This window comes from Pagrus major, chromosome 24 (genome assembly GCF_040436345.1).
Source record: "Pagrus major chromosome 24, Pma_NU_1.0".
Lineage (NCBI taxonomy): Eukaryota > Metazoa > Chordata > Actinopteri > Spariformes > Sparidae > Pagrus > Pagrus major.
The window spans coordinates 5,677,888-5,696,596 of NC_133238.1; the positions used below are offsets into that span (position 1 = coordinate 5,677,888).

Genomic DNA, 18,709 nt, shown 5'->3' on the forward strand with positions numbered 1-18,709 from the left:
ACTGAAACAGAGAGTCTGGAAGCGCCCGAGTGTTTGTGACGTTTGGTGGCCTGCGCCCAACGAGCAGGCTTTTCTCTCTCCACAAACCGGTCGAGTAGAGCCTGGGATAATGTGGGGACGGGCGTGGCCAGGGATTTTGGTGCGCGATGAGCCAAGTGAGGCTCACCATGAGAAGAGTGCCTGGGACCACAGCTGTCTTGGCTGCTGTCGAGGAGAGGCGCTGTACTTACTCGGGTTTCTCTTCATAACGCACAAGTCTTTCGCCTTTTACTAAAGACTTCCGTGGAGAGGAACACCAATGAGTTGAAGATATTTTTGGCAGGCTTTGCCGTTTGGCTGAGCCTCGTGCATGTGTGAAAATCAATAAAGCCGGCCTTAACCAGACTCGGGGCTAAGCCACGGAGCGCTTGGGAGGAGCCGCTAAGCACAAGCCACTCCGCCGCGCAATGCAAATGGCACACCGCGACGAGTGTGAAGCGTGCCAGGAGGTGGGCTCAGGCAGCAGACGACTGGGGCTCATCGCTTCTCGGCCTTTTGGCTAAGATCAAGTGTAGTATCTGTTCTTATCAGTTTAATATCTGATATGTCCTCTATATGGGGACAACATATTAAATGGATTTTTAGCCTCGGGAGCTGAAACAGGGGCTTGCTCCGTTCACTCCACGCATCGACCCGGTATTGCAGCGCCGCCGGGAACGGTGCACCCCTCTCCGGCCTTGTTGAAAATCAATCAGTGTTGCAGACCAAAGGCCTTGACAAACTTGACATTGCGGCACAGAATCGGCAGCAAGAAGAAGGCTGGCAAACCGCAGCGAGAGCTGCGCTTTGCATGGTCAGAAAAAGAGGCAAAACTGCCTCGCCGCGGCCGGTGCGCAATACCTGCTGAGTGTGCCCTGCATTTCCCCCCCGCGGTCCTCAACTGAAACAGAGAGTCTGGAAGCGCCCGAGTGTTTGTGACGTTTGGTGGCCTGCGCCCAACGAGCAGGCTTTTCTCTCTCCACAAACCGGTCGAGTAGAGCCTGGGATAATGTGGGGACGGGCGTGGCCAGGGATTTTGGTGCGCGATGAGCCAAGTGAGGCTCACCATGAGAAGAGTGCCTGGGACCACAGCTGTCTTGGCTGCTGTCGAGGAGTGGCGCTGTACTTACTCGGGTTTCTCTTCATAACGCACAAGTCTTTCGCCTTTTACTAAAGACTTCCGTGGAGAGGAACACCAATGAGTTGAAGATATTTTTGGCAGGCTTTGCCGTTTGGCTGAGCCTCGTGCATGTGTGAAAATCAATAAAGCCGGCCTTAACCAGACTCGGGGCTAAGCCACGGAGCGCTTGGGAGGAGCCGCTAAGCACAAGCCACTCCGCCGCGCAATGCAAATGGCACACCGCGACGAGTGTGAAGCGTGCCAGGAGGTGGGCTCAGGCAGCAGACGACTGGGGCTCATCGCTTCTCGGCCTTTTGGCTAAGATCAAGTGTAGTATCTGTTCTTATCAGTTTAATATCTGATATGTCCTCTATATGGGGACAACATATTAAATGGATTTTTAGCCTCGGGAGCTGAAACAGGGGCTTGCTCCGTTCACTCCACGCATCGACCCGGTATTGCAGCGCCGCCGGGAACGGTGCACCCCTCTCCGGCCTTGTTGAAAATCAATCAGTGTTGCAGACCAAAGGCCTTGACAAACTTGACATTGCGGCACAGAATCGGCAGCAAGAAGAAGGCTGGCAAACCGCAGCGAGAGCTGCGCTTTGCATGGTCAGAAAAAGAGGCAAAACTGCCTCGCCGCGGCCGGTGCGCAATACCTGCTGAGTGTGCCCTGCATTTCCCCCCCGCGGTCCTCAACTGAAACAGAGAGTCTGGAAGCGCCCGAGTGTTTGTGACGTTTGGTGGCCTGCGCCCAACGAGCAGGCTTTTCTCTCTCCACAAACCGGTCGAGTAGAGCCTGGGATAATGTGGGGACGGGCGTGGCCAGGGATTTTGGTGCGCGATGAGCCAAGTGAGGCTCACCATGAGAAGAGTGCCTGGGACCACAGCTGTCTTGGCTGCTGTCGAGGAGAGGCGCTGTACTTACTCGGGTTTCTCTTCATAACGCACAAGTCTTTCGCCTTTTACTAAAGACTTCCGTGGAGAGGAACACCAATGAGTTGAAGATATTTTTGGCAGGCTTTGCCGTTTGGCTGAGCCTCGTGCATGTGTGAAAATCAATAAAGCCGGCCTTAACCAGACTCGGGGCTAAGCCACGGAGCGCTTGGGAGGAGCCGCTAAGCACAAGCCACTCCGCCGCGCAATGCAAATGGCACACCGCGACGAGTGTGAAGCGTGCCAGGAGGTGGGCTCAGGCAGCAGACGACTGGGGCTCATCGCTTCTCGGCCTTTTGGCTAAGATCAAGTGTAGTATCTGTTCTTATCAGTTTAATATCTGATATGTCCTCTATATGGGGACAACATATTAAATGGATTTTTAGCCTCGGGAGCTGAAACAGGGGCTTGCTCCGTTCACTCCACGCATCGACCCGGTATTGCAGCGCCGCCGGGAACGGTGCACCCCTCTCCGGCCTTGTTGAAAATCAATCAGTGTTGCAGACCAAAGGCCTTGACAAACTTGACATTGCGGCACAGAATCGGCAGCAAGAAGAAGGCTGGCAAACCGCAGCGAGAGCTGCGCTTTGCATGGTCAGAAAAAGAGGCAAAACTGCCTCGCCGCGGCCGGTGCGCAATACCTGCTGAGTGTGCCCTGCATTTCCCCCCCGCGGTCCTCAACTGAAACAGAGAGTCTGGAAGCGCCCGAGTGTTTGTGACGTTTGGTGGCCTGCGCCCAACGAGCAGGCTTTTCTCTCTCCACAAACCGGTCGAGTAGAGCCTGGGATAATGTGGGGACGGGCGTGGCCAGGGATTTTGGTGCGCGATGAGCCAAGTGAGGCTCACCATGAGAAGAGTGCCTGGGACCACAGCTGTCTTGGCTGCTGTCGAGGAGAGGCGCTGTACTTACTCGGGTTTCTCTTCATAACGCACAAGTCTTTCGCCTTTTACTAAAGACTTCCGTGGAGAGGAACACCAATGAGTTGAAGATATTTTTGGCAGGCTTTGCCGTTTGGCTGAGCCTCGTGCATGTGTGAAAATCAATAAAGCCGGCCTTAACCAGACTCGGGGCTAAGCCACGGAGCGCTTGGGAGGAGCCGCTAAGCACAAGCCACTCCGCCGCGCAATGCAAATGGCACACCGCGACGAGTGTGAAGCGTGCCAGGAGGTGGGCTCAGGCAGCAGACGACTGGGGCTCATCGCTTCTCGGCCTTTTGGCTAAGATCAAGTGTAGTATCTGTTCTTATCAGTTTAATATCTGATATGTCCTCTATATGGGGACAACATATTAAATGGATTTTTAGCCTCGGGAGCTGAAACAGGGGCTTGCTCCGTTCACTCCACGCATCGACCCGGTATTGCAGCGCCGCCGGGAACGGTGCACCCCTCTCCGGCCTTGTTGAAAATCAATCAGTGTTGCAGACCAAAGGCCTTGACAAACTTGACATTGCGGCACAGAATCGGCAGCAAGAAGAAGGCTGGCAAACCGCAGCGAGAGCTGCGCTTTGCATGGTCAGAAAAAGAGGCAAAACTGCCTCGCCGCGGCCGGTGCGCAATACCTGCTGAGTGTGCCCTGCATTTCCCCCCCGCGGTCCTCAACTGAAACAGAGAGTCTGGAAGCGCCCGAGTGTTTGTGACGTTTGGTGGCCTGCGCCCAACGAGCAGGCTTTTCTCTCTCCACAAACCGGTCGAGTAGAGCCTGGGATAATGTGGGGACGGGCGTGGCCAGGGATTTTGGTGCGCGATGAGCCAAGTGAGGCTCACCATGAGAAGAGTGCCTGGGACCACAGCTGTCTTGGCTGCTGTCGAGGAGTGGCGCTGTACTTACTCGGGTTTCTCTTCATAACGCACAAGTCTTTCGCCTTTTACTAAAGACTTCCGTGGAGAGGAACACCAATGAGTTGAAGATATTTTTGGCAGGCTTTGCCGTTTGGCTGAGCCTCGTGCATGTGTGAAAATCAATAAAGCCGGCCTTAACCAGACTCGGGGCTAAGCCACGGAGCGCTTGGGAGGAGCCGCTAAGCACAAGCCACTCCGCCGCGCAATGCAAATGGCACACCGCGACGAGTGTGAAGCGTGCCAGGAGGTGGGCTCAGGCAGCAGACGACTGGGGCTCATCGCTTCTCGGCCTTTTGGCTAAGATCAAGTGTAGTATCTGTTCTTATCAGTTTAATATCTGATATGTCCTCTATATGGGGACAACATATTAAATGGATTTTTAGCCTCGGGAGCTGAAACAGGGGCTTGCTCCGTTCACTCCACGCATCGACCCGGTATTGCAGCGCCGCCGGGAACGGTGCACCCCTCTCCGGCCTTGTTGAAAATCAATCAGTGTTGCAGACCAAAGGCCTTGACAAACTTGACATTGCGGCACAGAATCGGCAGCAAGAAGAAGGCTGGCAAACCGCAGCGAGAGCTGCGCTTTGCATGGTCAGAAAAAGAGGCAAAACTGCCTCGCCGCGGCCGGTGCGCAATACCTGCTGAGTGTGCCCTGCATTTCCCCCCCGCGGTCCTCAACTGAAACAGAGAGTCTGGAAGCGCCCGAGTGTTTGTGACGTTTGGTGGCCTGCGCCCAACGAGCAGGCTTTTCTCTCTCCACAAACCGGTCGAGTAGAGCCTGGGATAATGTGGGGACGGGCGTGGCCAGGGATTTTGGTGCGCGATGAGCCAAGTGAGGCTCACCATGAGAAGAGTGCCTGGGACCACAGCTGTCTTGGCTGCTGTCGAGGAGAGGCGCTGTACTTACTCGGGTTTCTCTTCATAACGCACAAGTCTTTCGCCTTTTACTAAAGACTTCCGTGGAGAGGAACACCAATGAGTTGAAGATATTTTTGGCAGGCTTTGCCGTTTGGCTGAGCCTCGTGCATGTGTGAAAATCAATAAAGCCGGCCTTAACCAGACTCGGGGCTAAGCCACGGAGCGCTTGGGAGGAGCCGCTAAGCACAAGCCACTCCGCCGCGCAATGCAAATGGCACACCGCGACGAGTGTGAAGCGTGCCAGGAGGTGGGCTCAGGCAGCAGACGACTGGGGCTCATCGCTTCTCGGCCTTTTGGCTAAGATCAAGTGTAGTATCTGTTCTTATCAGTTTAATATCTGATATGTCCTCTATATGGGGACAACATATTAAATGGATTTTTAGCCTCGGGAGCTGAAACAGGGGCTTGCTCCGTTCACTCCACGCATCGACCCGGTATTGCAGCGCCGCCGGGAACGGTGCACCCCTCTCCGGCCTTGTTGAAAATCAATCAGTGTTGCAGACCAAAGGCCTTGACAAACTTGACATTGCGGCACAGAATCGGCAGCAAGAAGAAGGCTGGCAAACCGCAGCGAGAGCTGCGCTTTGCATGGTCAGAAAAAGAGGCAAAACTGCCTCGCCGCGGCCGGTGCGCAATACCTGCTGAGTGTGCCCTGCATTTCCCCCCCGCGGTCCTCAACTGAAACAGAGAGTCTGGAAGCGCCCGAGTGTTTGTGACGTTTGGTGGCCTGCGCCCAACGAGCAGGCTTTTCTCTCTCCACAAACCGGTCGAGTAGAGCCTGGGATAATGTGGGGACGGGCGTGGCCAGGGATTTTGGTGCGCGATGAGCCAAGTGAGGCTCACCATGAGAAGAGTGCCTGGGACCACAGCTGTCTTGGCTGCTGTCGAGGAGAGGCGCTGTACTTACTCGGGTTTCTCTTCATAACGCACAAGTCTTTCGCCTTTTACTAAAGACTTCCGTGGAGAGGAACACCAATGAGTTGAAGATATTTTTGGCAGGCTTTGCCGTTTGGCTGAGCCTCGTGCATGTGTGAAAATCAATAAAGCCGGCCTTAACCAGACTCGGGGCTAAGCCACGGAGCGCTTGGGAGGAGCCGCTAAGCACAAGCCACTCCGCCGCGCAATGCAAATGGCACACCGCGACGAGTGTGAAGCGTGCCAGGAGGTGGGCTCAGGCAGCAGACGACTGGGGCTCATCGCTTCTCGGCCTTTTGGCTAAGATCAAGTGTAGTATCTGTTCTTATCAGTTTAATATCTGATATGTCCTCTATATGGGGACAACATATTAAATGGATTTTTAGCCTCGGGAGCTGAAACAGGGGCTTGCTCCGTTCACTCCACGCATCGACCCGGTATTGCAGCGCCGCCGGGAACGGTGCACCCCTCTCCGGCCTTGTTGAAAATCAATCAGTGTTGCAGACCAAAGGCCTTGACAAACTTGACATTGCGGCACAGAATCGGCAGCAAGAAGAAGGCTGGCAAACCGCAGCGAGAGCTGCGCTTTGCATGGTCAGAAAAAGAGGCAAAACTGCCTCGCCGCGGCCGGTGCGCAATACCTGCTGAGTGTGCCCTGCATTTCCCCCCCGCGGTCCTCAACTGAAACAGAGAGTCTGGAAGCGCCCGAGTGTTTGTGACGTTTGGTGGCCTGCGCCCAACGAGCAGGCTTTTCTCTCTCCACAAACCGGTCGAGTAGAGCCTGGGATAATGTGGGGACGGGCGTGGCCAGGGATTTTGGTGCGCGATGAGCCAAGTGAGGCTCACCATGAGAAGAGTGCCTGGGACCACAGCTGTCTTGGCTGCTGTCGAGGAGAGGCGCTGTACTTACTCGGGTTTCTCTTCATAACGCACAAGTCTTTCGCCTTTTACTAAAGACTTCCGTGGAGAGGAACACCAATGAGTTGAAGATATTTTTGGCAGGCTTTGCCGTTTGGCTGAGCCTCGTGCATGTGTGAAAATCAATAAAGCCGGCCTTAACCAGACTCGGGGCTAAGCCACGGAGCGCTTGGGAGGAGCCGCTAAGCACAAGCCACTCCGCCGCGCAATGCAAATGGCACACCGCGACGAGTGTGAAGCGTGCCAGGAGGTGGGCTCAGGCAGCAGACGACTGGGGCTCATCGCTTCTCGGCCTTTTGGCTAAGATCAAGTGTAGTATCTGTTCTTATCAGTTTAATATCTGATATGTCCTCTATATGGGGACAACATATTAAATGGATTTTTAGCCTCGGGAGCTGAAACAGGGGCTTGCTCCGTTCACTCCACGCATCGACCCGGTATTGCAGCGCCGCCGGGAACGGTGCACCCCTCTCCGGCCTTGTTGAAAATCAATCAGTGTTGCAGACCAAAGGCCTTGACAAACTTGACATTGCGGCACAGAATCGGCAGCAAGAAGAAGGCTGGCAAACCGCAGCGAGAGCTGCGCTTTGCATGGTCAGAAAAAGAGGCAAAACTGCCTCGCCGCGGCCGGTGCGCAATACCTGCTGAGTGTGCCCTGCATTTCCCCCCCGCGGTCCTCAACTGAAACAGAGAGTCTGGAAGCGCCCGAGTGTTTGTGACGTTTGGTGGCCTGCGCCCAACGAGCAGGCTTTTCTCTCTCCACAAACCGGTCGAGTAGAGCCTGGGATAATGTGGGGACGGGCGTGGCCAGGGATTTTGGTGCGCGATGAGCCAAGTGAGGCTCACCATGAGAAGAGTGCCTGGGACCACAGCTGTCTTGGCTGCTGTCGAGGAGAGGCGCTGTACTTACTCGGGTTTCTCTTCATAACGCACAAGTCTTTCGCCTTTTACTAAAGACTTCCGTGGAGAGGAACACCAATGAGTTGAAGATATTTTTGGCAGGCTTTGCCGTTTGGCTGAGCCTCGTGCATGTGTGAAAATCAATAAAGCCGGCCTTAACCAGACTCGGGGCTAAGCCACGGAGCGCTTGGGAGGAGCCGCTAAGCACAAGCCACTCCGCCGCGCAATGCAAATGGCACACCGCGACGAGTGTGAAGCGTGCCAGGAGGTGGGCTCAGGCAGCAGACGACTGGGGCTCATCGCTTCTCGGCCTTTTGGCTAAGATCAAGTGTAGTATCTGTTCTTATCAGTTTAATATCTGATATGTCCTCTATATGGGGACAACATATTAAATGGATTTTTAGCCTCGGGAGCTGAAACAGGGGCTTGCTCCGTTCACTCCACGCATCGACCCGGTATTGCAGCGCCGCCGGGAACGGTGCACCCCTCTCCGGCCTTGTTGAAAATCAATCAGTGTTGCAGACCAAAGGCCTTGACAAACTTGACATTGCGGCACAGAATCGGCAGCAAGAAGAAGGCTGGCAAACCGCAGCGAGAGCTGCGCTTTGCATGGTCAGAAAAAGAGGCAAAACTGCCTCGCCGCGGCCGGTGCGCAATACCTGCTGAGTGTGCCCTGCATTTCCCCCCCGCGGTCCTCAACTGAAACAGAGAGTCTGGAAGCGCCCGAGTGTTTGTGACGTTTGGTGGCCTGCGCCCAACGAGCAGGCTTTTCTCTCTCCACAAACCGGTCGAGTAGAGCCTGGGATAATGTGGGGACGGGCGTGGCCAGGGATTTTGGTGCGCGATGAGCCAAGTGAGGCTCACCATGAGAAGAGTGCCTGGGACCACAGCTGTCTTGGCTGCTGTCGAGGAGAGGCGCTGTACTTACTCGGGTTTCTCTTCATAACGCACAAGTCTTTCGCCTTTTACTAAAGACTTCCGTGGAGAGGAACACCAATGAGTTGAAGATATTTTTGGCAGGCTTTGCCGTTTGGCTGAGCCTCGTGCATGTGTGAAAATCAATAAAGCCGGCCTTAACCAGACTCGGGGCTAAGCCACGGAGCGCTTGGGAGGAGCCGCTAAGCACAAGCCACTCCGCCGCGCAATGCAAATGGCACACCGCGACGAGTGTGAAGCGTGCCAGGAGGTGGGCTCAGGCAGCAGACGACTGGGGCTCATCGCTTCTCGGCCTTTTGGCTAAGATCAAGTGTAGTATCTGTTCTTATCAGTTTAATATCTGATATGTCCTCTATATGGGGACAACATATTAAATGGATTTTTAGCCTCGGGAGCTGAAACAGGGGCTTGCTCCGTTCACTCCACGCATCGACCCGGTATTGCAGCGCCGCCGGGAACGGTGCACCCCTCTCCGGCCTTGTTGAAAATCAATCAGTGTTGCAGACCAAAGGCCTTGACAAACTTGACATTGCGGCACAGAATCGGCAGCAAGAAGAAGGCTGGCAAACCGCAGCGAGAGCTGCGCTTTGCATGGTCAGAAAAAGAGGCAAAACTGCCTCGCCGTGGCCGGTGCGCAATACCTGCTGAGTGTGCCCTGCATTTCCCCCCCGCGGTCCTCAACTGAAACAGAGAGTCTGGAAGCGCCCGAGTGTTTGTGACGTTTGGTGGCCTGCGCCCAACGAGCAGGCTTTTCTCTCTCCACAAACCGGTCGAGTAGAGCCTGGGATAATGTGGGGACGGGCGTGGCCAGGGATTTTGGTGCGCGATGAGCCAAGTGAGGCTCACCATGAGAAGAGTGCCTGGGACCACAGCTGTCTTGGCTGCTGTCGAGGAGAGGCGCTGTACTTACTCGGGTTTCTCTTCATAACGCACAAGTCTTTCGCCTTTTACTAAAGACTTCCGTGGAGAGGAACACCAATGAGTTGAAGATATTTTTGGCAGGCTTTGCCGTTTGGCTGAGCCTCGTGCATGTGTGAAAATCAATAAAGCCGGCCTTAACCAGACTCGGGGCTAAGCCACGGAGCGCTTGGGAGGAGCCGCTAAGCACAAGCCACTCCGCCGCGCAATGCAAATGGCACACCGCGACGAGTGTGAAGCGTGCCAGGAGGTGGGCTCAGGCAGCAGACGACTGGGGCTCATCGCTTCTCGGCCTTTTGGCTAAGATCAAGTGTAGTATCTGTTCTTATCAGTTTAATATCTGATATGTCCTCTATATGGGGACAACATATTAAATGGATTTTTAGCCTCGGGAGCTGAAACAGGGGCTTGCTCCGTTCACTCCACGCATCGACCCGGTATTGCAGCGCCGCCGGGAACGGTGCACCCCTCTCCGGCCTTGTTGAAAATCAATCAGTGTTGCAGACCAAAGGCCTTGACAAACTTGACATTGCGGCACAGAATCGGCAGCAAGAAGAAGGCTGGCAAACCGCAGCGAGAGCTGCGCTTTGCATGGTCAGAAAAAGAGGCAAAACTGCCTCGCCGCGGCCGGTGCGCAATACCTGCTGAGTGTGCCCTGCATTTCCCCCCCGCGGTCCTCAACTGAAACAGAGAGTCTGGAAGCGCCCGAGTGTTTGTGACGTTTGGTGGCCTGCGCCCAACGAGCAGGCTTTTCTCTCTCCACAAACCGGTCGAGTAGAGCCTGGGATAATGTGGGGACGGGCGTGGCCAGGGATTTTGGTGCGCGATGAGCCAAGTGAGGCTCACCATGAGAAGAGTGCCTGGGACCACAGCTGTCTTGGCTGCTGTCGAGGAGAGGCGCTGTACTTACTCGGGTTTCTCTTCATAACGCACAAGTCTTTCGCCTTTTACTAAAGACTTCCGTGGAGAGGAACACCAATGAGTTGAAGATATTTTTGGCAGGCTTTGCCGTTTGGCTGAGCCTCGTGCATGTGTGAAAATCAATAAAGCCGGCCTTAACCAGACTCGGGGCTAAGCCACGGAGCGCTTGGGAGGAGCCGCTAAGCACAAGCCACTCCGCCGCGCAATGCAAATGGCACACCGCGACGAGTGTGAAGCGTGCCAGGAGGTGGGCTCAGGCAGCAGACGACTGGGGCTCATCGCTTCTCGGCCTTTTGGCTAAGATCAAGTGTAGTATCTGTTCTTATCAGTTTAATATCTGATATGTCCTCTATATGGGGACAACATATTAAATGGATTTTTAGCCTCGGGAGCTGAAACAGGGGCTTGCTCCGTTCACTCCACGCATCGACCCGGTATTGCAGCGCCGCCGGGAACGGTGCACCCCTCTCCGGCCTTGTTGAAAATCAATCAGTGTTGCAGACCAAAGGCCTTGACAAACTTGACATTGCGGCACAGAATCGGCAGCAAGAAGAAGGCTGGCAAACCGCAGCGAGAGCTGCGCTTTGCATGGTCAGAAAAAGAGGCAAAACTGCCTCGCCGCGGCCGGTGCGCAATACCTGCTGAGTGTGCCCTGCATTTCCCCCCCGCGGTCCTCAACTGAAACAGAGAGTCTGGAAGCGCCCGAGTGTTTGTGACGTTTGGTGGCCTGCGCCCAACGAGCAGGCTTTTCTCTCTCCACAAACCGGTCGAGTAGAGCCTGGGATAATGTGGGGACGGGCGTGGCCAGGGATTTTGGTGCGCGATGAGCCAAGTGAGGCTCACCATGAGAAGAGTGCCTGGGACCACAGCTGTCTTGGCTGCTGTCGAGGAGAGGCGCTGTACTTACTCGGGTTTCTCTTCATAACGCACAAGTCTTTCGCCTTTTACTAAAGACTTCCGTGGAGAGGAACACCAATGAGTTGAAGATATTTTTGGCAGGCTTTGCCGTTTGGCTGAGCCTCGTGCATGTGTGAAAATCAATAAAGCCGGCCTTAACCAGACTCGGGGCTAAGCCACGGAGCGCTTGGGAGGAGCCGCTAAGCACAAGCCACTCCGCCGCGCAATGCAAATGGCACACCGCGACGAGTGTGAAGCGTGCCAGGAGGTGGGCTCAGGCAGCAGACGACTGGGGCTCATCGCTTCTCGGCCTTTTGGCTAAGATCAAGTGTAGTATCTGTTCTTATCAGTTTAATATCTGATATGTCCTCTATATGGGGACAACATATTAAATGGATTTTTAGCCTCGGGAGCTGAAACAGGGGCTTGCTCCGTTCACTCCACGCATCGACCCGGTATTGCAGCGCCGCGGGGAACGGTGCACCCCTCTCCGGCCTTGTTGAAAATCAATCAGTGTTGCAGACCAAAGGCCTTGACAAACTTGACATTGCGGCACAGAATCGGCAGCAAGAAGAAGGCTGGCAAACCGCAGCGAGAGCTGCGCTTTGCATGGTCAGAAAAAGAGGCAAAACTGCCTCGCCGCGGCCGGTGCGCAATACCTGCTGAGTGTGCCCTGGATTTCCCCCCCGCGGTCCTCAACTGAAACAGAGAGTCTGGAAGCGCCCGAGTGTTTGTGACGTTTGGTGGCCTGCGCCCAACGAGCAGGCTTTTCTCTCTCCACAAACCGGTCGAGTAGAGCCTGGGATAATGTGGGGACGGGCGTGGCCAGGGATTTTGGTGCGCGATGAGCCAAGTGAGGCTCACCATGAGAAGAGTGCCTGGGACCACAGCTGTCTTGGCTGCTGTCGAGGAGAGGCGCTGTACTTACTCGGGTTTCTCTTCATAACGCACAAGTCTTTCGCCTTTTACTAAAGACTTCCGTGGAGAGGAACACCAATGAGTTGAAGATATTTTTGGCAGGCTTTGCCGTTTGGCTGAGCCTCGTGCATGTGTGAAAATCAATAAAGCCGGCCTTAACCAGACTCGGGGCTAAGCCACGGAGCGCTTGGGAGGAGCCGCTAAGCACAAGCCACTCCGCCGCGCAATGCAAATGGCACACCGCGACGAGTGTGAAGCGTGCCAGGAGGTGGGCTCAGGCAGCAGACGACTGGGGCTCATCGCTTCTCGGCCTTTTGGCTAAGATCAAGTGTAGTATCTGTTCTTATCAGTTTAATATCTGATATGTCCGCTATATGGGGACAACATATTAAATGGATTTTTAGCCTCGGGAGCTGAAACAGGGGCTTGCTCCGTTCACTCCACGCATCGACCCGGTATTGCAGCGCCGCCGGGAACGGTGCACCCCTCTCCGGCCTTGTTGAAAATCAATCAGTGTTGCAGACCAAAGGCCTTGACAAACTTGACATTGCGGCACAGAATCGGCAGCAAGAAGAAGGCTGGCAAACCGCAGCGAGAGCTGCGCTTTGCATGGTCAGAAAAAGAGGCAAAACTGCCTCGCCGCGGCCGGTGCGCAATACCTGCTGAGTGTGCCCTGCATTTCCCCCCCGCGGTCCTCAACTGAAACAGAGAGTCTGGAAGCGCCCGAGTGTTTGTGACGTTTGGTGGCCTGCGCCCAACGAGCAGGCTTTTCTCTCTCCACAAACCGGTCGAGTAGAGCCTGGGATAATGTGGGGACGGGCGTGGCCAGGGATTTTGGTGCGCGATGAGCCAAGTGAGGCTCACCATGAGAAGAGTGCCTGGGACCACAGCTGTCTTGGCTGCTGTCGAGGAGAGGCGCTGTACTTACTCGGGTTTCTCTTCATAACGCACAAGTCTTTCGCCTTTTACTAAAGACTTCCGTGGAGAGGAACACCAATGAGTTGAAGATATTTTTGGCAGGCTTTGCCGTTTGGCTGAGCCTCGTGCATGTGTGAAAATCAATAAAGCCGGCCTTAACCAGACTCGGGGCTAAGCCACGGAGCGCTTGGGAGGAGCCGCTAAGCACAAGCCACTCCGCCGCGCAATGCAAATGGCACACCGCGACGAGTGTGAAGCGTGCCAGGAGGTGGGCTCAGGCAGCAGACGACTGGGGCTCATCGCTTCTCGGCCTTTTGGCTAAGATCAAGTGTAGTATCTGTTCTTATCAGTTTAATATCTGATATGTCCTCTATATGGGGACAACATATTAAATGGATTTTTAGCCTCGGGAGCTGAAACAGGGGCTTGCTCCGTTCACTCCACGCATCGACCCGGTATTGCAGCGCCGCGGGGAACGGTGCACCCCTCTCCGGCCTTGTTGAAAATCAATCAGTGTTGCAGACCAAAGGCCTTGACAAACTTGACATTGCGGCACAGAATCGGCAGCAAGAAGAAGGCTGGCAAACCGCAGCGAGAGCTGCGCTTTGCATGGTCAGAAAAAGAGGCAAAACTGCCTCGCCGCGGCCGGTGCGCAATACCTGCTGAGTGTGCCCTGCATTTCCCCCCCGCGGTCCTCAACTGAAACAGAGAGTCTGGAAGCGCCCGAGTGTTTGTGACGTTTGGTGGCCTGCGCCCAACGAGCAGGCTTTTCTCTCTCCACAAACCGGTCGAGTAGAGCCTGGGATAATGTGGGGACGGGCGTGGCCAGGGATTTTGGTGCGCGATGAGCCAAGTGAGGCTCACCATGAGAAGAGTGCCTGGGACCACAGCTGTCTTGGCTGCTGTCGAGGAGAGGCGCTGTACTTACTCGGGTTTCTCTTCATAACGCACAAGTCTTTCGCCTTTTACTAAAGACTTCCGTGGAGAGGAACACCAATGAGTTGAAGATATTTTTGGCAGGCTTTGCCGTTTGGCTGAGCCTCGTGCATGTGTGAAAATCAATAAAGCCGGCCTTAACCAGACTCGGGGCTAAGCCACGGAGCGCTTGGGAGGAGCCGCTAAGCACAAGCCACTCCGCCGCGCAATGCAAATGGCACACCGCGACGAGTGTGAAGCGTGCCAGGAGGTGGGCTCAGGCAGCAGACGACTGGGGCTCATCGCTTCTCGGCCTTTTGGCTAAGATCAAGTGTAGTATCTGTTCTTATCAGTTTAATATCTGATATGTCCTCTATATGGGGACAACATATTAAATGGATTTTTAGCCTCGGGAGCTGAAACAGGGGCTTGCTCCGTTCACTCCACGCATCGACCCGGTATTGCAGCGCCGCCGGGAACGGTGCACCCCTCTCCGGCCTTGTTGAAAATCAATCAGTGTTGCAGACCAAAGGCCTTGACAAACTTGACATTGCGGCACAGAATCGGCAGCAAGAAGAAGGCTGGCAAACCGCAGCGAGAGCTGCGCTTTGCATGTCAGAAAAAGAGGCAAAACTGCCTCGCCGCGGCCGGTGCGCAATACCTGCTGAGTGTGCCCTGCATTTCCCCCCCGCGGTCCTCAACTGAAACAGAGAGTCTGGAAGCGCCCGAGTGTTTGTGACGTTTGGTGGCCTGCGCCCAACGAGCAGGCTTTTCTCTCTCCACAAACCGGTCGAGTAGAGCCTGGGATAATGTGGGGACGGGCGTGGCCAGGGATTTTGGTGCGCGATGAGCCAAGTGAGGCTCACCATGAGAAGAGTGCCTGGGACCACAGCTGTCTTGGCTGCTGTCGAGGAGAGGCGCTGTACTTACTCGGGTTTCTCTTCATAACGCACAAGTCTTTCGCCTTTTACTAAAGACTTCCGTGGAGAGGAACACCAATGAGTTGAAGATATTTTTGGCAGGCTTTGCCGTTTGGCTGAGCCTCGTGCATGTGTGAAAATCAATAAAGCCGGCCTTAACCAGACTCGGGGCTAAGCCACGGAGCGCTTGGGAGGAGCCGCTAAGCACAAGCCACTCCGCCGCGCAATGCAAATGGCACACCGCGACGAGTGTGAAGCGTGCCAGGAGGTGGGCTCAGGCAGCAGACGACTGGGGCTCATCGCTTCTCGGCCTTTTGGCTAAGACGGCGATCACTCCCTGCAAGTGGGATTATTTTCTCATTGTGGAAGTAATCCTTTGCGACTTGGGAGACATTGTTGTATTGCTTCTTTGCACATTTTTGTTTGTTATTATTGTACATTTGCACAGTGGTTTGTTGGAGACATCTAAGAGCCTGTCAAGGTAAGAAAGCTTTTAGTTTTTTTTTGCTTTTTGCTGTCTTATTCTTGACTGGTTTTAGGTGTTTTTACAGCCTTTTTTTAGCTTGTATTTATTTAACTTATTGTATTTTATTCATCGTTGAAGTGTGGTGTCTCCAGCCATGTCGGCTGCCCGTGCCGGCATGCGGAGGCACCACAGTGTGCGTTTTACCTTTTTAGAAAGAGATGGAAAGCTCCTGGAGATGTCCAGATTGGACTTCTCCAGGAAGCTAATTCAAAAGGCCCTTGGCTTTTCCCCACAGCAATTGAACTGCGTACTGTCTCTTCCCTTCAACAAAGGTTTTGATATTAGTTTTGTTACCGCTGCAGTGCTACAAGAATTTTGGCAACGCTTTGAAAAGGTTAAGACCCAGTTTTCAGCATTCAACGTGGAGAAACTGACTGACAACTCTCTGAAAGTGGTTATTGTTAGGATGTTCAATGAAATGGTGAATGCTGAAGATATATGCATGTGGCTGGGTAGATACTGCACTGTGAAGGGCCAGGCTACCAAGGTGAGGGATGAAGATGGCATCTGGAACTGTGCCTGGAGGGTCCCCATTCAACAATGGCAGGACCCCCAGGGGTACCAGGGCCTGAGGCATCTCCCATCCATGGTAGTTCTTGGTGAGAACAGGGGCTACATTCACTACCAGGGCATGCCCAAGCTCTGCCGCAAGTGTGGTGAGCATGGACACCTGGCAGAGGCTTGCCAAAACATTGTTTGCGGTAAATGCAGAGAAATTGGGCACTCCTTTGAGGAGGCAGAAAGTGCAATCTCTGTGGAGAGACAAATCACCTCTTCAGAGATTGCCCAATGTCTTTTGCCAACAAACTGAAAGCCCAAAGAAAACAAGAATCGGAAATTGAAAAAGAAAAAATATTAAAGGAAAATGGCCGAAATGTAACTGTCGAAGTGCTAATTGAAGAGGAGGGGCTGGGAAATTCAAATCTCCCGCCAAAATCTGTGGTTGGAGGAGAGGAGCCCGGTGAGGCGGGACAAGGGGAGGGGCCTGGCTTTAACCCAGCAGAGGGTGCTGCTGAGGGAGATGGGGAAAGCCAGGCAGCAGGTGGAGCTGGACAAGATGGCTCGACAGGCACTGACTCAGCCAATAGCCTCATTACAGTCGGGGAGGAACAAGAGGAAGGAGAGTCCAGTGACACCTCCCTCCCCAATACCCAGCCCAACCTCAAGAGAACTGCATCTGAACTGTCCAGCTCTGAGGCTGATGCAGCCTCGGAGAAGAAGGGAAGGGCTGAGCTTGACTCATACAGTTCCCCTGTGGAGCAGCTCAGAGCCTTCCCTTCCAGTTCACCCGATCAGTGCTCATTTCTTAATATAGCACTACAGTCAACTCCATTGGAAAAGCGTGCCGACATGGCTTTCCGGAGGAAAGAGTCTCAGGCCTCACCCCCCGATTGCATGGGGATAGTGAAATGAGATCCTTTTACATTCCTGAAAGTCTGGAAGTTTTAACAAGTAGTCTTTTAATTTTTTATTCCTTAAAATGTCATACCTGTTGTTTTTACCAATTATACTCATGACCCTCAACATTTCCACCCTCAATGTGAGAAGTGTGAGGTCGGGAGTTAGAGCCCAGACTGTTTTATCCTACCTAAATTCTTTTACGTCAGATGTGTTTTTATTACAGGAGTGCAATCTGCCCTTTTTAACAACCTACAGGAAATGGGAGGAGAAATGGCCACTCGGTCAATCCATGTGGAGTGGATCAAACCACAACAAGTCAGATGGAGTGGCCATTTTAATTAAAAACCCCTTGGTAGTGGTGAGGGGCAGCACTGTGGTGAGAGACGGACGGGCAGTTTTAGCACACTTGACATACATGGGGCAGGATTTTAACCTACTCAACGTATACGGTTTTAACGACAAAAATGACAGGTATGACCTTTTAGAAGAACTGCAGTCCCACATGCTAGGTAGGGTGCCTTTAGTGGTAGGAGGGGATTTTAATTGTGTTTTATCCAGAACAGATAGACGGGGAGCAGGGGAAGATTTTAAAGTAGATAAAACATCGGTTTTACTGCAAGACATCTGCAAGGATTTTAAGCTACAAGACTGTTTTAAATCCATGCATCCTAGAGAGGAGGGCTTCACCTGGTTCAGTGGTGACGGCACCAAAGCCTCTCGCATTGACTATGTTTTTACACGGGACTGCCCACCAACTGATGCTAGATTGACCCCCGTTTTCTTTTCTGATCACGCAATGCTGTCATGCACCCTGACACTCTCTTCTGGTGTGACTGTAGGAAGTGGTCTGTGGAAGCTCAACTGCTCCCTGTTAGAGGACAGGGAGATAGTTGGACAATACAGGGAGCAGTATAGCCAATGGCAGACCCTTCAAGACTTTTACGATTCACGTGCACACTGGTGGGAGTGGGTGAAGACAAAGACTAAGGCTTTTTTTAGACAGGCAGGGAGAAAGAAAAAAGATAAGGAAAAAAGATGCATGTTGGGACTGCAGAAAAGACTACAGAGATATTTTAAACTTGTGAACCAAGGATTTGATTTTAATGACGACATTTTAGAAGTCAAAAAACAAATGTCAAAATTAGCTGAAATAAAGAGTCAGGGTATCATTTTAAGAAGCAAAGAGAGAGAAAGAGAAGAAGGAGAAAAATGCACACGATACTTTTTTAAGAAGATAGCTAGCAGAAGTGGGGTTTTAACAAAGCTAAAAAAAGAAGACGGGTTTTTAACTGCTAACACAAACGAACTTATTGAAACAGTGGAACTCTTTTACAATAAATTATATGAAAAAAAAGACATAGAGACAGACATTACAGAACAGGTTTTAGAATACATTGATAGGACGGTGGAGGAAAGTGTGCTTTTAACCCAGGATTTTACCCTTTTAGAGTTAGGTAAATGTTTAAAAAATTTTAAGAAGGGGAAGTCCCCAGGACAAGATGGACTTCCCCTGGAATTTTATCTGACCTTTTGGGATATCCTTGCACATGACCTACTTACTGTTTTTAATGACTTTGAACGACTAGACCTGTTACCTGAGAGCTTTAGAGTAGGGATAGTGACATTAATCCACAAAAAAGAGGACCAGACTGACCTGAAAAACTGGAGACCAATAACGCTTTTAAACTTTGACTGCAAACTTTTTAGCAAACTTTTATCAACACGTTTATCTTTGGTTTTAGGGGAGGTGATCCACCCGGATCAAGCCTGTGCCATCCCGGGGAGGAAGATCACCGACAGCCTCGTACTGATCAGAGACACCATCTGTTACGCGAGAGACAGAGACATTCGGCTTGTATTGCTAAATTTAGACTT

General features: G+C 53.0%; 33 non-coding genes across 33 annotated transcripts; all 33 read left to right on the plus strand.

Annotated features, from left to right (window-relative positions):
• Positions 1 to 226: 226 nt before the first annotated feature.
• LOC140992534 (U5 spliceosomal RNA) lies at positions 227 to 341 on the plus strand. Its single transcript, XR_012178108.1, has one exon. It is a non-coding gene; the product is annotated as a U5 spliceosomal RNA (small nuclear RNA).
• Positions 342 to 518: 177 nt separating this feature from the next.
• On the plus strand, positions 519 to 709 carry LOC140992951 (U2 spliceosomal RNA). The gene has a single exon (XR_012178475.1). It is a non-coding gene; the product is annotated as a U2 spliceosomal RNA (small nuclear RNA).
• Positions 710 to 1,144: 435 nt separating this feature from the next.
• Positions 1,145 to 1,259, plus strand: LOC140992535 (U5 spliceosomal RNA). The gene has a single exon (XR_012178109.1). It is a non-coding gene; the product is annotated as a U5 spliceosomal RNA (small nuclear RNA).
• Positions 1,260 to 1,436: 177 nt separating this feature from the next.
• LOC140992952 (U2 spliceosomal RNA) lies at positions 1,437 to 1,627 on the plus strand. Its single transcript, XR_012178476.1, has one exon. It is a non-coding gene; the product is annotated as a U2 spliceosomal RNA (small nuclear RNA).
• A 435-nt stretch (positions 1,628 to 2,062) lies between these two features.
• On the plus strand, positions 2,063 to 2,177 carry LOC140992536 (U5 spliceosomal RNA). Its single transcript, XR_012178110.1, has one exon. It is a non-coding gene; the product is annotated as a U5 spliceosomal RNA (small nuclear RNA).
• Positions 2,178 to 2,354: 177 nt separating this feature from the next.
• On the plus strand, positions 2,355 to 2,545 carry LOC140992954 (U2 spliceosomal RNA). The gene has a single exon (XR_012178477.1). It is a non-coding gene; the product is annotated as a U2 spliceosomal RNA (small nuclear RNA).
• A 435-nt stretch (positions 2,546 to 2,980) lies between these two features.
• On the plus strand, positions 2,981 to 3,095 carry LOC140992538 (U5 spliceosomal RNA). The gene has a single exon (XR_012178112.1). It is a non-coding gene; the product is annotated as a U5 spliceosomal RNA (small nuclear RNA).
• Positions 3,096 to 3,272: 177 nt separating this feature from the next.
• LOC140992955 (U2 spliceosomal RNA) lies at positions 3,273 to 3,463 on the plus strand. Its single transcript, XR_012178478.1, has one exon. It is a non-coding gene; the product is annotated as a U2 spliceosomal RNA (small nuclear RNA).
• Positions 3,464 to 3,898: 435 nt separating this feature from the next.
• LOC140992539 (U5 spliceosomal RNA) lies at positions 3,899 to 4,013 on the plus strand. Its single transcript, XR_012178113.1, has one exon. It is a non-coding gene; the product is annotated as a U5 spliceosomal RNA (small nuclear RNA).
• A 177-nt stretch (positions 4,014 to 4,190) lies between these two features.
• LOC140992956 (U2 spliceosomal RNA) lies at positions 4,191 to 4,381 on the plus strand. The gene has a single exon (XR_012178479.1). It is a non-coding gene; the product is annotated as a U2 spliceosomal RNA (small nuclear RNA).
• A 435-nt stretch (positions 4,382 to 4,816) lies between these two features.
• Positions 4,817 to 4,931, plus strand: LOC140992540 (U5 spliceosomal RNA). Its single transcript, XR_012178114.1, has one exon. It is a non-coding gene; the product is annotated as a U5 spliceosomal RNA (small nuclear RNA).
• A 177-nt stretch (positions 4,932 to 5,108) lies between these two features.
• LOC140992957 (U2 spliceosomal RNA) lies at positions 5,109 to 5,299 on the plus strand. The gene has a single exon (XR_012178480.1). It is a non-coding gene; the product is annotated as a U2 spliceosomal RNA (small nuclear RNA).
• Positions 5,300 to 5,734: 435 nt separating this feature from the next.
• LOC140992541 (U5 spliceosomal RNA) lies at positions 5,735 to 5,849 on the plus strand. Its single transcript, XR_012178115.1, has one exon. It is a non-coding gene; the product is annotated as a U5 spliceosomal RNA (small nuclear RNA).
• Positions 5,850 to 6,026: 177 nt separating this feature from the next.
• Positions 6,027 to 6,217, plus strand: LOC140992958 (U2 spliceosomal RNA). The gene has a single exon (XR_012178481.1). It is a non-coding gene; the product is annotated as a U2 spliceosomal RNA (small nuclear RNA).
• A 435-nt stretch (positions 6,218 to 6,652) lies between these two features.
• Positions 6,653 to 6,767, plus strand: LOC140992542 (U5 spliceosomal RNA). Its single transcript, XR_012178116.1, has one exon. It is a non-coding gene; the product is annotated as a U5 spliceosomal RNA (small nuclear RNA).
• A 177-nt stretch (positions 6,768 to 6,944) lies between these two features.
• LOC140992959 (U2 spliceosomal RNA) lies at positions 6,945 to 7,135 on the plus strand. Its single transcript, XR_012178482.1, has one exon. It is a non-coding gene; the product is annotated as a U2 spliceosomal RNA (small nuclear RNA).
• A 435-nt stretch (positions 7,136 to 7,570) lies between these two features.
• LOC140992545 (U5 spliceosomal RNA) lies at positions 7,571 to 7,685 on the plus strand. Its single transcript, XR_012178118.1, has one exon. It is a non-coding gene; the product is annotated as a U5 spliceosomal RNA (small nuclear RNA).
• A 177-nt stretch (positions 7,686 to 7,862) lies between these two features.
• Positions 7,863 to 8,053, plus strand: LOC140992960 (U2 spliceosomal RNA). The gene has a single exon (XR_012178483.1). It is a non-coding gene; the product is annotated as a U2 spliceosomal RNA (small nuclear RNA).
• Positions 8,054 to 8,488: 435 nt separating this feature from the next.
• LOC140992546 (U5 spliceosomal RNA) lies at positions 8,489 to 8,603 on the plus strand. Its single transcript, XR_012178119.1, has one exon. It is a non-coding gene; the product is annotated as a U5 spliceosomal RNA (small nuclear RNA).
• A 177-nt stretch (positions 8,604 to 8,780) lies between these two features.
• Positions 8,781 to 8,971, plus strand: LOC140992962 (U2 spliceosomal RNA). Its single transcript, XR_012178485.1, has one exon. It is a non-coding gene; the product is annotated as a U2 spliceosomal RNA (small nuclear RNA).
• A 435-nt stretch (positions 8,972 to 9,406) lies between these two features.
• On the plus strand, positions 9,407 to 9,521 carry LOC140992547 (U5 spliceosomal RNA). Its single transcript, XR_012178120.1, has one exon. It is a non-coding gene; the product is annotated as a U5 spliceosomal RNA (small nuclear RNA).
• Positions 9,522 to 9,698: 177 nt separating this feature from the next.
• On the plus strand, positions 9,699 to 9,889 carry LOC140992963 (U2 spliceosomal RNA). The gene has a single exon (XR_012178486.1). It is a non-coding gene; the product is annotated as a U2 spliceosomal RNA (small nuclear RNA).
• A 435-nt stretch (positions 9,890 to 10,324) lies between these two features.
• LOC140992548 (U5 spliceosomal RNA) lies at positions 10,325 to 10,439 on the plus strand. The gene has a single exon (XR_012178121.1). It is a non-coding gene; the product is annotated as a U5 spliceosomal RNA (small nuclear RNA).
• Positions 10,440 to 10,616: 177 nt separating this feature from the next.
• On the plus strand, positions 10,617 to 10,807 carry LOC140992965 (U2 spliceosomal RNA). The gene has a single exon (XR_012178487.1). It is a non-coding gene; the product is annotated as a U2 spliceosomal RNA (small nuclear RNA).
• A 435-nt stretch (positions 10,808 to 11,242) lies between these two features.
• LOC140992549 (U5 spliceosomal RNA) lies at positions 11,243 to 11,357 on the plus strand. Its single transcript, XR_012178122.1, has one exon. It is a non-coding gene; the product is annotated as a U5 spliceosomal RNA (small nuclear RNA).
• Positions 11,358 to 11,534: 177 nt separating this feature from the next.
• Positions 11,535 to 11,725, plus strand: LOC140993042 (U2 spliceosomal RNA). The gene has a single exon (XR_012178557.1). It is a non-coding gene; the product is annotated as a U2 spliceosomal RNA (small nuclear RNA).
• A 435-nt stretch (positions 11,726 to 12,160) lies between these two features.
• On the plus strand, positions 12,161 to 12,275 carry LOC140992550 (U5 spliceosomal RNA). The gene has a single exon (XR_012178123.1). It is a non-coding gene; the product is annotated as a U5 spliceosomal RNA (small nuclear RNA).
• Positions 12,276 to 12,452: 177 nt separating this feature from the next.
• Positions 12,453 to 12,643, plus strand: LOC140993032 (U2 spliceosomal RNA). Its single transcript, XR_012178548.1, has one exon. It is a non-coding gene; the product is annotated as a U2 spliceosomal RNA (small nuclear RNA).
• A 435-nt stretch (positions 12,644 to 13,078) lies between these two features.
• On the plus strand, positions 13,079 to 13,193 carry LOC140992551 (U5 spliceosomal RNA). Its single transcript, XR_012178124.1, has one exon. It is a non-coding gene; the product is annotated as a U5 spliceosomal RNA (small nuclear RNA).
• A 177-nt stretch (positions 13,194 to 13,370) lies between these two features.
• Positions 13,371 to 13,561, plus strand: LOC140993043 (U2 spliceosomal RNA). Its single transcript, XR_012178558.1, has one exon. It is a non-coding gene; the product is annotated as a U2 spliceosomal RNA (small nuclear RNA).
• Positions 13,562 to 13,996: 435 nt separating this feature from the next.
• LOC140992552 (U5 spliceosomal RNA) lies at positions 13,997 to 14,111 on the plus strand. The gene has a single exon (XR_012178125.1). It is a non-coding gene; the product is annotated as a U5 spliceosomal RNA (small nuclear RNA).
• A 177-nt stretch (positions 14,112 to 14,288) lies between these two features.
• On the plus strand, positions 14,289 to 14,479 carry LOC140992966 (U2 spliceosomal RNA). The gene has a single exon (XR_012178488.1). It is a non-coding gene; the product is annotated as a U2 spliceosomal RNA (small nuclear RNA).
• A 434-nt stretch (positions 14,480 to 14,913) lies between these two features.
• On the plus strand, positions 14,914 to 15,028 carry LOC140992553 (U5 spliceosomal RNA). The gene has a single exon (XR_012178126.1). It is a non-coding gene; the product is annotated as a U5 spliceosomal RNA (small nuclear RNA).
• The last annotated feature ends 3,681 nt before the right edge of the window (positions 15,029 to 18,709 follow it).